General features: G+C 44.5%; 1 protein-coding gene and 1 pseudogene across 2 annotated transcripts in view; one reads left to right on the forward strand and one right to left on the reverse strand.

Moving 5' to 3' along the window:
- The window catches only part of pard3bb (par-3 family cell polarity regulator beta b), a 1,003,167-nt gene that overhangs the window by 39,344 nt on the left and 948,938 nt on the right, over positions 1-14,885 (reverse strand). The window lies entirely within an intron of this gene.
- On the forward strand, positions 1,760-1,867 carry LOC129699162 (U2 spliceosomal RNA; annotated as a pseudogene).

Raw genomic sequence — 14,885 nt, forward strand, 5'->3', positions numbered from 1 at the left:
CATTTTCCATGGGTGGTCACGGCGAATACAAGGAAGATTGCTGTGGTTGTTGAATAAAGCTCAATCAATTCAGCCTCAGGACTTTGCTGCAAGTTATTTTAAGTTGTATCCAAGACACAACCACTTCGAAACTTCATCAATGGTGCCCCTTTCAATCATCACAAAGTCAGGAATGGGGATGTTCGCAGATGATTGCACAGTGTTTATTCCCACTCACAATTTACCAAATGATGAATTACTATGCAGCAATACCAACAGGCACACATTTAAGTGTGGCCCAACGAGGCATTCACCATTCAAACAGCGCGAGTGCTAAGTAATAACCTTTCCCCTCCCCAAAGTAAAAAGCAGTCTAACTCTCATTCAAGTTTTTCCTCCTCACGCTTTTGTCAAGATATGGAATATATCCATCCTGAAAGTACAAAAACAAATTTCTTTAAACTCATAAAAGATGTGGTGACACAGTACAACAGTCTTATGCCAATGTGTAGCTCAAAAATGGACTACGACCAAATAGCTTCCTTTGATGTCGTAAAATCCAATGAGCCAACGATATGGTATCTTTAATGACCCTAGACATCCAAAGATATTTTAAAATGTTCATGATAATTTAATAAAAGCATGAAAATAATGGTCTTCTTGTAAAATACAACCATAATGTGGACCATATGATGTCTGGATGAATACATTATTTTACTTCGGAGTCACGTGAGTGACTACGTGAAGAAGCCCGCTTCCACGCATGCGTGTCATATCGCTACACGCATTGCAACGAGTCACACAGGGGGGAACGGCGTTCCCCAAGCGGGAGATTTGAAAGTCGGGAACAGCAGGTAAGAGACTCTGCGTTCCTTTTTACTACTTACTTTTAGGTGGCTGCGGAAAGCCGGCGGGGAGACCCGTGGAGGGCGAGCAGCCAGCAGCAGCAACAGCACGAGTTTCCCTGGAGGGGAACAACCTGAGCCCGACTTTGCTCCCGCACCGGCAAAATTCACCTCTCGGCCGGGCGGGAAGCAAAGTAAAAAAGGTCCCTATGCCAGTCTCAAACGAGACTGGCTTGGGACCAGTCGCTAGCAGCCAGCACAGAGGCTGCGGGACAGACAGCTCGGACCAGCGGTACCGGGGCTCGAAACGCTCAGCGAGTGCAGCGGCACTTATGGAGTCGGAACGGGACGTTCGGGCTGAAAACCTTGTTCACAAGGTAAGCACCAGGGTCCAGGGGATCTATAGGAACAGCCGGGGTTACCGGCTGCGGAACTGCCGCGAAGGACCAGGCCCGTGAACACCGGGGTCGGTCCAAGCGGCTCGAACCCGACACAGGGAACGACGGTCACCGGCGGGAGAAGGAAAGTCGGGAACAGCAGGTAAGAGACCCTGCGTTTCCTTCAACTTACCTTTCTAGGTGCAGACATGGACCAGGTCCATGTAAGGTGCAGAAGGCCGGCGGGAGAACCGGAGGAGCGGCAGCGGCGGCAGCAGCAGCGGCAGCAGCGGCAGCAGCAGTGGCAGCCGGCAGTTGCAGTAGCACAGACAGCAGCAGTGGCAGCTGGCACTTCGTGAGGAGCTGGCAACGGCAGGAGCAGCATGGGCACATCGATTCCCGGAGGGGGAAAAACACCTGTGCCCAACTTCGCTCCAGCATGGTGAGAAAGTTCATTTCTCGGCAGCAAAGGACTTTGCAGTTGACTGGCTGCAATCTACTACAAGGGACCAGTATGTGAGTACCAGGATCGGTCCCAGCGGGGTTTTAGTTACAATAATCGCTTCTCGGCTTTTTGGCTAAGATCAAGTGTAGTATCTGTTCTTATCAGTTTAATATCTGATACACCCCTTATCTAGGGACTATATATATTATATAAAAACTATAGTAGCTGTTATCATCAGTTTTATTGTCTTATATGTCCCTTATCTAAGGACCATATAAGTAGGAGTGCCCAGAATTGAGGGCATTAGAGTGAGGTTGGCCGGCTGCAACGACCACTAGGGACCAGTACCGTCAGTACGGGGGTCGGTCCCAGGGGTCTAAGATAAAGGAGCAGCCAGGAGTGCTGAGAGCGTTGGAGACGGGTTAAAGGAATAGATGGAAGCAGCTGTGCCAGTTATCCTCCACACCGGCCATATCCACTTCACGGAAGGAAGGACAAAACTGGAGAAGGTGGACCATGGAACAGCGGGCAGCCAGCAGCAGCCAGCGGCACTTGGATCAACCGTAGTGGGATCAGCTGTGCCCGATGTCGGCCCCGCACCGGCCAGATCCATGTGACCGAGCGGTAGGCTAGACACAAATCAAACAAGGTAGTGGACTCGGAAGGGTCCGACTTTGCATAAAACCGCCGGCAACCAGTGCCCGAGAGGGCTGGAGCGGGAAGAAGCGGTGTATGGAGCCTTGCTCCAACGTGATAAACCCACAGCAGTACCTCTTTGAGGGCTGCACAATGCTTCTACCCCATCAGAGGGGAGCACTGTGGGTCAGTTCTGGGCTGACCTGCAAGAGGGGTCCGCAGAACAAAAGACAAGTGGGCAGGAGGTAAGCCCCACATGGGTACCCCGTGTGGGACCCTAGAGATCTCTAACTCTATAAAAAAGAGTAGGCAGGACCCTGATGGGCCAGAGCCTGGTAATACAGCATCCCATGATCCTAACACGGCAGGGACTCTGCTGGACGTGGTGGCTGATTACTTTAACCAAGTCAAACATGGGTAGACTTGGATCCAGGATGGCAATAGTATTACTATATGTCTGGCCACAAACGCCAACAAGAAAAATTTACAAACACTGGCCAGACATCTGCCACCTGGCAACGGTGAGGCATTACAGGTGCCCAGTGTAAACCAATGCATTTGGCAGCATATGGACGAACATCAGGAACCAGGACCTCAAGATCCAGAGAACCTTCAAGGGATTGACGGAAGGCATCATAGCACACACCAGCACCCTGGACTAAACGTAGGTAACCGAAGACCATCAAGACGCACTAGATCTGTTTAATAATATGCAATATAACCTGAACTACACGTGGAAGGCGGCCATTCAGCCAGCACTAGGACCCCAAAAATGCTACCATTTGCAAATAAAAACCGTGTGTGGACTAAGCCAAGACACTGGGGCTCATCAAGGCCAGCGCAAGGGCCTATTTTGGAGCATGATACCAGCCACAGGCAAGGCCATAAAAAATGTGGCCCATACCAGTAGCAGTGTCAGAAATCAATATAACCTGCAGGATCCGTTTTAGGGTATGGCCAGGGCGGCCACCCTGGAAGATGCGGAAGCCTCAACCTCCCACACAACCCCGAACAAGAAATATTAAACCAGAACCTTATTTTCAAAAAACCAAGGAAATAACAAAACCACCGGTAACCAGGGAGGTAGGTGGGTGGGGTTTTCTTCTGTTAAAATAGGGACCTACGAGGGTAGGGGAGGTTGCAACACTACAGTTATGTATGGTATATAATCACTACAGATTCATATAATCTCAGCAGTATTCAGGGTTATCTGATAGGGTTTTTCTCATCCCATTAACCACAGTACATCATACACCAGAAGGGCATTTTGTCCTTACATAAACCAAACAATCTAAAACCCACATGGTGCTACAAGAATTGTACACAAAAGATGGGATTGAACATATTTATTAAATATAAGATAGAGTAGGGTTGCAGGATTATCATTGATTTTAACCCTAAACACATTTGTTTTAGATATTCATTTTAAGATGGATGCTCTTATTATTGATATAGACTTGGTGTCAGTTGTGGGTTTCTATATGGCAGGCATTGACTCAATAGAGGAACTTTGGCAATATAGAGCTTACATAAGGGGCAATCATTAGCCCCATTATTATGTACTAAAATTCGTAAACCAGCTTGGCATTGTTATGTAAATAAGCCATAGGGTGAGGTTTTCCCCCGTTCGGACCCATCATTGGGGTACTAGGGATAATTCAACCACACTCGGCATCTGGAATTTTCAGAGTACCCGACTGACCTTCTCAATCATGGTATTTCAGTCTTACAGGGGATGGTGTTAGAACCATGTTCCCTATGAACATTGCCAAAAAATTATTGATTTATCCAGTGACTGGAGGCAGTCATCCATGCCATAACACTATGGATTTATTGATTTGTAGAGTCTAACAGACCCACTACACTGTCAGACAGGACGATGAATCTCATCTCATCTGCACTAAGACTGTCAACACGGAAGCAGTACCTTGGACACATCAAGAAATGGGGCATATACTGCTTGGACAACAATCTCGACCAAAAGGCCAAGAACATTCTGGCCGTATTGGAATTTTTACAAGCCTCCATTAGGATAATCGATGGAGCTACAGTGCCTTCAATAGTGCCACAAGTGCACTCTCCAATTACCTATCACAAGGAACGGAGCGGCACGCGGTGGAAACGCACCCCTGGTCAGAAAACCAGGTACTCCGAAATCTGGGACGTGGGTGTCGTTTCTCAACATGCTGAGGAGCCTGTAGCTCATAACAGCGTTGTCACTTCAGTAACAGTCCAGGAAGATGGTTATGCTCATGGTGTTATTTACCGCACAACAAGTCCAGCCATTAAGCAAACTGAGCCTGGACTCCCTGATCATCTCACCGAGAAACTGGTGTTGTCATACAGGAATTAAATAAAAGAAAACAGATCGGGTTCCTCGGGTCAAGTGTTTGAATTTATGGTACACCCATATGGCAAACGACTGTATAGCAAGACACATCTAACAATACATAGAATATACTAAGAACATTCGAGGTCAGAGAATGGAGTTGTTTATCTCTTACAAGAAACCGCATGAAAGGGTCATGACTCAAACTATATCAAGGTGGCTCAAATAGGTCCTAAAAATGGCAGAAATAGACACTAATGTTTTAACTCTCATTCCACCAGGGCTGCAGCAACATCCGCAGCAAAAATTGTACAGGTACCCACAGACCAAATCCTCAGAATGGCAGGATGGTCATTAAAAAAGGGTTTTCCACAGGTTTTATAATAAACCAGTTATTTTTTGGAGCCATCATTGTATTAAGAAAACATTTTATGTTCAACAAAATAATTTGCCCGAAAGGTTACAGGGCTATGATTCTCAAATTTTTTAAAAATGTTATATATTTTTTCGTTATACCACACAACTCTTTGTATAATTGTGTTTAAAATTACTAATGATGCTCTCTCCCAATACCCAAGGCAGTTTGTGAAGCATGGACTCGTTCCACGGCATGAGGTCACAGAGCTTTGAAATCTTCACGTAGTCACTCACGTGACTCCGAAGTAAAATAGTAAGATTAAACGAGAACTTACCAGTTTGAAGTTTGATCTGTATTTTATGAGGAGTTACGATGAGGGATTACGTGCCCTCCGCTCCCACCCTCTTATGATCATATCAAAAACTGGTATCTCTTTGGTAATCTTACTATGTTAGATCATTATAGGTTCCTGTGACCTCACACCGCTGCTTTGAAGTATGACACGCATGCGTGGAAGCGGGCTTCTTCACGTAATCCCTCATCGTAACTCCTCATAAAATACAGATCAAACTTCAAACTGGTAAGTTCTCGTTTAATCTTACTATTTTGCTTTACTTCACCTCTCTAAATAGTAGCCTTTCCATTCAATATGAGGTGGTGTCTATATTCAGCTCTGTGGCTGGCCTGAAGCCAGACTGTCATTTAGCGATTATCACCGGATATTTCTGCAGAAGAAATAATGAACTTTATTGTGATGCTTCTCTTTGCCCCAAGGACATTCAACTTGGTAACATCAACAATCTTGGCTCATGTGCCAGGATTGGGCCCTGGGAAACAACCCAACAAGTGTGGGGATTGGACGGCACAATGGTACAGATAACAGAGCTTGATTCTATTCTGACCTCCAATGCGACGTGTGCAGTTTGCACTTTCTCCCTGTGAACATCCACACCCCAATGATGTGTGGATTGGCAGTATAAATGGCCACTTTAAATTGCCTGCTATGAGTAGGTAAGCAGTAAAATGTGGAGGCTGATGATGGGAATGTGGGGAAAATAAAATGGGATGCATGCATACAGGTGCTTGATGAACAACTTAGACCTGCTGGACCGAAAGACCTCCTTTGATGCTGTATGACCGATTGATTTTGTTACTCCAATTGCCTTACGTGTCAAAGTGCCAAAGACCTCATTAGAGTAAAGTGAGGTGGATGGCTTGAGAAAAGAATTCCAGAGTTTGGAGCCTTTGCAGCTGAGGGCAGTGATTGAAATTTAGGATGAGAAAGAGAACAGAGACGAAGGAGAGCAGATATCCCTGAGAGTGTTCGGGGTGGCAGGAGCAAGAAAGTTCCGATAGATAGAAGAATGAGTTCAAAACTGAGGGGCTCCAAACTGGAGAGCCAATGTGGATCAGGGTGTAGAAGGGTGATGGTAAGATGGTAAGCAGAAGTGAGCAGTTTTGGTAAACTAACATCATATAATGTGATAGAGGAGACTGCAAATACTTGAATCTGGAGCATTGTCGAGAAAACTCAACAGGTCAGGCAGCATCTGTTGAGGGAAATCAACAAATTACATTTTGGGGTGAGACCTTTCTTCATAGTGATGTAGTCAAGGGGGCAGGCAAGAGCACCACCCATTCCCTTTGCCTGTTTAATTAGCTATCTCCCCTCTACTCCATTGGCTTGAAGAAAGATCCAGATCGTCTGTCCATCTGAAATGTTAAATTAAACAACACGGTAGTGTTGGATATTTGAAGTGCAGTAGTAAACCAAGACAGCAACTTTTCCAAGAGAACCATTAAAGGAAGTTGGAGAGAGGTGCGTGTAAACAAACACACAAACATTTACCCTCCCACACATACAAAACACAGACAGAGACACACACAAGTAGTGAGAAAACAAACCTGAATTTCTGCAATGTCTTTTATGAACATTGCTAAATGTTTTACAACCAATGAAGTGAGAGTCACAGACACACAGAAATACCACTATGCCAATATTAGGTGGCAACTGTTTGGCAGAATGGCAAGCCTTCCAACAGATAAAGTGCGCAAGAGCATCGAGAGTAGGTTTATAATGTGTTACACTTATTTTCAACTCAAAACATGTTTAAAAAGACAGACTGGATGTTGGCCTCTCAAGCTGTGGGCCTACTCTGGGGAGAGGATCTGGCCTCAAAGCTGCAGTGATGAAGCAGTCCTCAGCTGCGAACTCGTTGCTATGGCACCCAACTTCACCATAGACTGATGGCTGTGGAGCTGTGTTGCTAGGATTCTGCTGCCATCGCGACAGGCTAATCTTCGGCGATGTGACAGAACTGTACGGTTGGCGAAAGTATTATTTTCAGCTGCTGTCTTTTGGAGGGAAACAATTTCAGGGCTCAAAGCTTGAGGGAGAACGAGAACCAAAACAGACTCCTCTTTTCCAACATTTGCCCCAGTAAGTGTTTGTCCAGATTTAGTCGTCCAGATCGACTGTCAAGATAATTCTGAATATAAAATTGAAGGATAGTTATCATGGAAGCAGAGCCAAATACAGTCATAATGCCAGTATCATTGCTAATTCCCTAAACACCAGGTTTCCTAAACAACAACATTATACTGCTAACATCAAAACATCCCATGGCACTTCACACGAACAATTGGATAAAACGTTTCACTGGGCCACTTAAGGTATTCAGGGCAGGTGCACTAAACCCTGTTTTTGTTTGCTCCAAGTGGATTAAGGAGGGAGGTGATTAAGAGCCAGTGAGAATAATATAGTTCAGAGGCTACACATGAAGGTGCAGCACCAATGGTGGGCAAAGGAATCTGGAATTGCTCAAGGCCAGAATGAGATTAGTGCTGAGATCTTGGATGGTTCAAGCAGTGAGTAATGACAGGAGACTGTTGTTAATAAAAAGGGAGCACTGGCATAGTTTACATATTCATCCTGAGATATAATCATGGATATCTCCTCCATCCAAGGAGGAAAACATACTATAGTTGAAATGATTGCAGAAATATTTTGTAAACTCAAGTCCCAGCTCAAGGGTAGCACTCCCCCCTGTAATCTGAGCACTGAATCCAGACTGAAATTTCAAAGTAGTGTCGAGAAAAATAGACTGAGAGATGAGGCCTAGTTAGCTTTATCCAGCAAACAGATCCCTCAGCACTATCTTGAGGAAAAGAGGGTCTAAACATTCCAGTTTCCTGTCAATATGTATTCATCAAATATCATAATAAATGTATCATCTGGCAATTACCACAGTGCAGTTGTGTGCAAATTAGCTGCTGTTTTCCATCACTGCAACAACGACGAAAAAATTGATTCATTTGGCTGCGAAGCACTTCAGATACTCTTAAAAGACTCCGCTCCTTTCTCTCCCAGCACAAAAGTAACCATCTGCTCTTCTTAAGATATACAAGTCTCCATTGCAGTGCTTCGGTATAATGCATCTCATCAAATGGCGTACGTGTCTCATCTGCTTTCTGAAGAGTTCTTGACCCCTATTATCTTAACAAGGCACCACATTTTTCAATTAATAAAATTAAGAAGCAAACAAAAATGGAAAAGCAGTGGGATTATTCTCTGACCTATATGTAATCATCATGTGACGTTTCTGCTTGATAATAGATTTTCAATCGTCCGCTCGGAAGACAGGGACTCTTTTGTTAAATCAAGATGGACCATCCAAATGCACTGCATTCTCCTTCATAGTTATCAGCCATTTCCCAATGATTTCATTATTTTAAGTCAATTTTATAAGAGAGAAAAATAAACTGTGCATGTGAGACTAAATTGACCAGCCACTGACTCCTTGACCTTCGAAGACTTGGAAAAATGGACTTTGTTCTGTTAGCCTAAGGTTTATATAAATGTGTTTTAAATTTTTCTAGCAATCTCTCTGGTCACCACCAATACTTACAAGTGTTAAAGATTAGTATTCAAGGTGGGCAAGCTGCAAACTGTAATCGATCATGCTCAATGCTGGTCGGTATAACAGAATGATCAACGCAGGTTGCCACCTCTGAGAATAATCAGCGTTGGTCAACAATATGCAAAAATAAAATTAGCAAATGGAATGTGTGGTCACCACATGTGTGATCAATATTGGCCACTGGAGTGCAGTTCTAAAGAGTGGCTGATACTGATCACTATGTGTAAGAGTGATCATTGAAGGTCACGATATTTGAGTGGTCACTGAGGTAATTATGTGCGTTGCATCTGTGAACAGTCAAAGCTGGACACAACATCTATTTGTTTTATTATTTCTTCACTCATGCAATGTAAACTTTGCTGGATTGTACAACAGCACTTGCTACCCATATCTAATTGCCCTCCAGTAGCCGTTTTTGACAATGGTCACTGCAGCCAAGGCTGCTCAATGCTGGCCGTTGAGATGGGTTACATCTGTTATCAGCAAAAGCTGGCTAATACTGGGCATGACATATGAAAGTGCTCAATGCCAGTCAAGGATCAGTGCAACCAGTGAGCACGCACATACCTCTGTGAACTGAATCACATGACACCTTTGTTGTTACTGTGGAAACTGCATTTAAAATGTGGTTAAAGAATACACACTTTGGATGAGAAACTCCCACCACCAGGATCTGTGTTGGAATTAAGCTCAGCTTGATACTCAGCCGATGATGCAGTACTTCTCAATTCAAAATTCTCAATATGAATGAGTCTCATCCTTTTACTTTGTACTTTTTTATGTAAAAATGTGGTGGTGATGTAAACTACAAAGCTCTTTATCCTATAAATCAACACAAAGGAACAATACAAGCATAGTTGTACACAAATGATCGGAGTGACAATGGATGTTTGAGGTTATCTGGTTATGCATATTTAAAACTGATTCACTGTATACTCCATGTAGAGCAGAACACAAATCCACCAAGTGGATCACAATGAGTGGTTAACACAGGCCCACAGTGCATCCTAGACTGTGATACATAGATGGTCCAGGGTGGCACTAGACACTGGCCCAGGGTGCATCCCAGTTAGCTCTGGGCCAGTTGCACCTCCTGGGCAACTCGTGACACCAGTTCAAAGCATGTCCCACTTTGGTCCATGGCGCTTCCCTGACAGCAATCAACACTGCTCCAGAGCATGTCCCAGACATCGCTTGATGTCGATCCACTGCACATCCCACACTGGTCCACAGCACGTCACAGGCAGCATTCAAAGATGGTCCCAAACAGCACAACATTTCCCGTTTCATCCATCCCTCTCCATCCAAGATTTATTTTGTTGCCGCTGTAATTGTTTACACTTGACAGCCTTTTGCCTCTACGCACATCCCAACCTCCAACATGTTTGTCTGACAGGAGGCAGCAAGGCACTGAGCTACAGTCCATCAACATCCATCCATCCATTGCCTATGGAGTACTCTTAGAAGATAGGTCATTGAAATGCTATTCAATGTTATTTCAGCTGGACCATGGAACCCTCTTTCTAAATCATCCAAACCCATTTGCAACCTGATCAACTGGTCAATTTGTAAGATTACAAAACCTCTACCAGCTGCACAATGAAAAATAATTCCATTCCCACATTTGTATTTTTAGGAAGGAAAACAGAATTGTTTCCTTGAAGGGAATCTAACAGGCGGCAGGAGTATTGTAGATACCCACTAACTCTCAAGTTTTTACACAGTAAAAACAATTCTGTCTGTAGGAGATGGTCAAGGAATATTTTCCTCATATTCCTACATGAGGGGGGGGGGGGGGGGGGGGGGGGGGGGGCCCCAACTTGGTTCTGTATAGGAATTAAGATTCGAGGAAGATATGCCCTGACAGTGCCATATCTTTCAAGGTGCTGTTATTTTATTTGTATGATATTAAGCCAGTTCCTCACACAAGAATAAAGTATGCATGCAACTAATCCACAGAACAATACTTGAAGTCCTGGCTGATATTTATCCATCAAACAAGATCATTTAAAGACTAAAGATAGATACAAAAAGCCCAAGTAACTCAGCGGGCCAGGCAGCATCTCTGGAATTAAATGTTGTGATAAAGAATCAAGGGTGAATTACACTGAAATAGTTTAAGAAGCACTGATAGAGAAGATCCAGTGGTGTCATGTTGAAGAACAGAATTATAGTTAACCATTGTACTTTGGTTAATATTTAGCCAACTAAAACATATTATCCAACTCTAGCATGTTGATGGATATAGAGATATGCTGAATTACCTGATGCACTTCCAATTAAGCCATAGTATTTACATTTCTAAAAGAACTGGATGGTACGGTGGCGCAGCAATGGAGTGCTCAGCCCCCGGCTGTGCTCACTTTATACTCATGACTGTGTAGCCGGACATAGTGCAAACTCCATCATCAAGTTCGCCAACGACACCACTGTTGTGGGACGAATCACAGACGGTGATGAGTCAGAGTATAGAAGTGAGATCGACCGATTGACCAAATGGTGCCAGCACAACAACCTGGCTCCGAACACCAGTAAAACCAAGGAACTGATGGTGGGCTTTGGAAGGGGAAAGATAGGGACCCACAATCCCATTTATATAAAAAACTTCAAATTCCTGGGCATGCATATTTCCGAAGATCTTTCCTGGTCCCAGCAAACTGATGCAATTATAAAGAAAGTGCCTCTACTTCCTGAGAAGATTACGGAGAGTCGGCATGTCAAGGAGGATTCTCTCAAACCTCTACAGGTGCACAGTATAGACCATACTGACTGGCTGCATCATAGCCTGGTTCGGCAACTTGAATGTCCAGGAGCGGAAAAGACTGCAGAAAGTTGTGATCACTGCCCAGCCCACTGCTCTGACCTCCCCACCATTGAAGGGATCTATTCAAGTTGCTGCCTCAAAAAGTCTGGTCACACACTAATTTTACCGTTGCCATCGGGAAGAAGGTAAAGGAGCCTGAAATCTGTAACATCCAGGTTCAGGAAGAGCTACTTCCTCACAGCCATCAGGCTATTAAACATGACATCAAATAAGCTCTGAACAATACCAGTCTATTATTATTATTGAACTCTATCTGTTTTTTTATTTTGCATATATGGTCTATGTTCTATAGACACACTGAGCTTTTATCTTCCGTTTTGTATTATGTTTCCATATTCTGTTGTGCTGCAGCAAGTAAGACTTTCATTGTCCTATCTGGGTCACGTGACAATAAAACTCTTGACTCTTGAGCACCGGAGACTCCGGTTTGACCCTGACTACAGGTGCTGTCTGTATGGAGTTTGTATGTTCTCCCTGTGGGGTTTTCTCCAGTTGCTCCAATTTCCTTCCATGTTCCGAGGATATGCAGGTTTGTAGGTTAATTGGCTCTGTAAATAGATTCTAAGGGGTAAGATAGAACTAGCTCATCAGCTGATAGCTCATCAACGCAGACCCGTTGGGCCGAATGGCACGTTTCCACGCTGTATCTTTAAACTAAACTTTAATTGTTTGGTATTTTTCAACATCCTTAAGTCATGTTTTTTTTTTGCAAGCAAGTCTTTCTTTTACCACGAAATGGAGAGAAAATGCCGGCATGCTTCACTTGTAAGGACATGTGCATGTGAGGTTCCAGGTTTGCAATGATACTTGACTCCATTAAGTGACTTTTATCATAACTTAAGCCATTTAGGAAAATAATCTCAATTATTAAAATACATTCCTGTGTCTATGTTGGATGACGCACATTAAATTTTCACAGCTGTAGATTGTGTACATCTTAAATAAATGATTCTATAAACACCTCACAAGTCAGTGTCAGGTTAGGGCAGCTGTATTATGTTTGAAATTGTATCCTGCAAGTGTTTTCTAATTAAGAGGGTTTATGTCAAAGTTGAGCACAGTCGGGCACTGAGAGAGAAACACTAGAATCTCCAAATAAATTACTCCCGGGACCGATCACCGTTTGTTCACAGGAGCTAAAACATCAAGCTCATCTTCTGGATGTAGGGTGCATGAAAGAATCCATGACGGCCTTTAAGAGGACACATCTGCTGGATTTCTTTCACTGTTCTTTGATTTGTTGGACAGCGTTGATCTCAATGTCATTAAAAAATCCATTTTGTTTGGGTCATGCATCTCATTCAACTATTTGAGGGACCATGTCATGTAACTTGAGTCGATTTCAAAAGGGTGATTGATTAGTTGTCAAGCTGCACATAATGCTCTGTGGATGTGATTCGAGAGGGAATTCCACAAATAAACCTTCCCTTCCTTTTTTCCACAAGGCACAGACCAATGATTGACCAACAAGATTTAGCTTAAAACCTTATAGCCTTACCCGTGACTTTAAATATAATTACATTAGGAGTCAGCTGTGTCCCACTTCAATTCAGAAAACCCGAGCTCAAACCAGTATCGCACTGAGAGAGTGTTACTCCATTAGAGGTTCTATCTTTTGGGTGTAACATTTAATCTAGACCTAGTTAAGGGCCTGTCCCACTGTACGAGGTAATTCAAGAGTTCTCCCGAGTTTTCCCCTGATTCAAACTCAGAGAATGTCCGTAGCGGGTCCGTAGGAGTTCGTGGATGTCTCGTAGCGGCTCGTAATGCTAACGGTAGGTACTCGGGAAATCAGGTAAACTCGTGATGTTTTTTCAACTCTGTGAAAAATGTCCACGAGTAAAAAAATACTGGTGATGGAAAAGTTTTTTACTTTTTACTCATACGAGCCACTACGAGACATCAACGAACTCCTACGGACCCGCTACGGACATTCTCCAAGTTCGAATCAAGGCAAAACTCGGGAGAACTCTTGAATTACCTCGTACAGTGGGACAGGCCCTTAACAGGTTCTACTCTCTTGTTTCAAGAACACCAGAAGAGTAATCACTTAAGTCCTGTCTGAAGTTTGCTCCTCGACCAACAAAACTAAAACAGATTAGCTGGTCATAATCACATTGCTACGTATGGGAATTTTCTTTGCAAGAATCATCTGCTGTGCATGATGCTGCTGTTGTTTCTTTTTAGGAACCCACCCCAGAATAGAGGATAATATGCTTTCACTACATTTATGTGGGATCCCTGGATTCAGAGGAGGCCAAAGAGATCTTGCAGGATCCTCCACAGGTGATGCAAGAGGTGGCTGAAGTACATGCGAGTGGGCAGTTCATGAGGTGATCTGCTATTTATATCATTTCTGCAGGGCCATCATGTGCTTTGATGTATGGCCTTGAGTTTCTCAACACCAATGCAAGTGCTCCTCTTCCACTTGAATGGTCATTAGCCAGGGATTCTAAAGATTGAATGAGGAATATCGACTGGTAGACTAAGTGGGACCCACTCCCCGAAAGCAATATTCCACCACTCACCCGTTCCCACAATGCAACCCATTCCCCAATGCAATATTCCACCACTCACCCATAGCACCTAATTGCACAGGCATGGCTCATTTCCCCTCATCCCCCAGCACTCCCTCCCCCTCCCCTTCATGTGTTGGGGGGGGGTGAAGAGGGATGTGTGGGGGGGGGGGGGGGGGGGGGGGGGGAGACGCGGGGGGGGGGGGGTAGATAGCTATCAGCCAGGGGGAGGGGGGGGGGGGACAGGGAGGGGGACCAGCGAGGAGGACCAGAAGGGAAGGGGCTGGAGCTGGAGTTGGAATGGGGGCTCACAGCGGGCGCTGGTCGTTCTCCTCCGCCGGGATCAGAGTCCGCACTTTCCGTTTGGTGACATCGGCGACATCTCCATGCCGGGCCGATCAGGCTGGGTCGCTTCGGTCCCTCCAAAAATTGTGTCCGGTTCGAGACCTCCGCCGGCCATCCAGAGCGTCCCTCAGCTCCAGTAAAGACGCGATGGCACAGGAAGGGGCGGTCCGTCCAGGGAGTGACAGGGAAGAGACTAATCCGTGCAGCGATGACTGGCAGGAGAGAAGATTGATCTGTGCACAATACACAGAAATCGATCTCTGCACAAGGTTTTTAAGATTTTTTTAAACCTCACTTTTACAAAATGCCCC

The sequence above is a fragment of the Leucoraja erinacea genome, chromosome 7 (assembly GCF_028641065.1).
Source record: "Leucoraja erinacea ecotype New England chromosome 7, Leri_hhj_1, whole genome shotgun sequence".
Classification (NCBI taxonomy): domain Eukaryota; kingdom Metazoa; phylum Chordata; class Chondrichthyes; order Rajiformes; family Rajidae; genus Leucoraja; species Leucoraja erinaceus.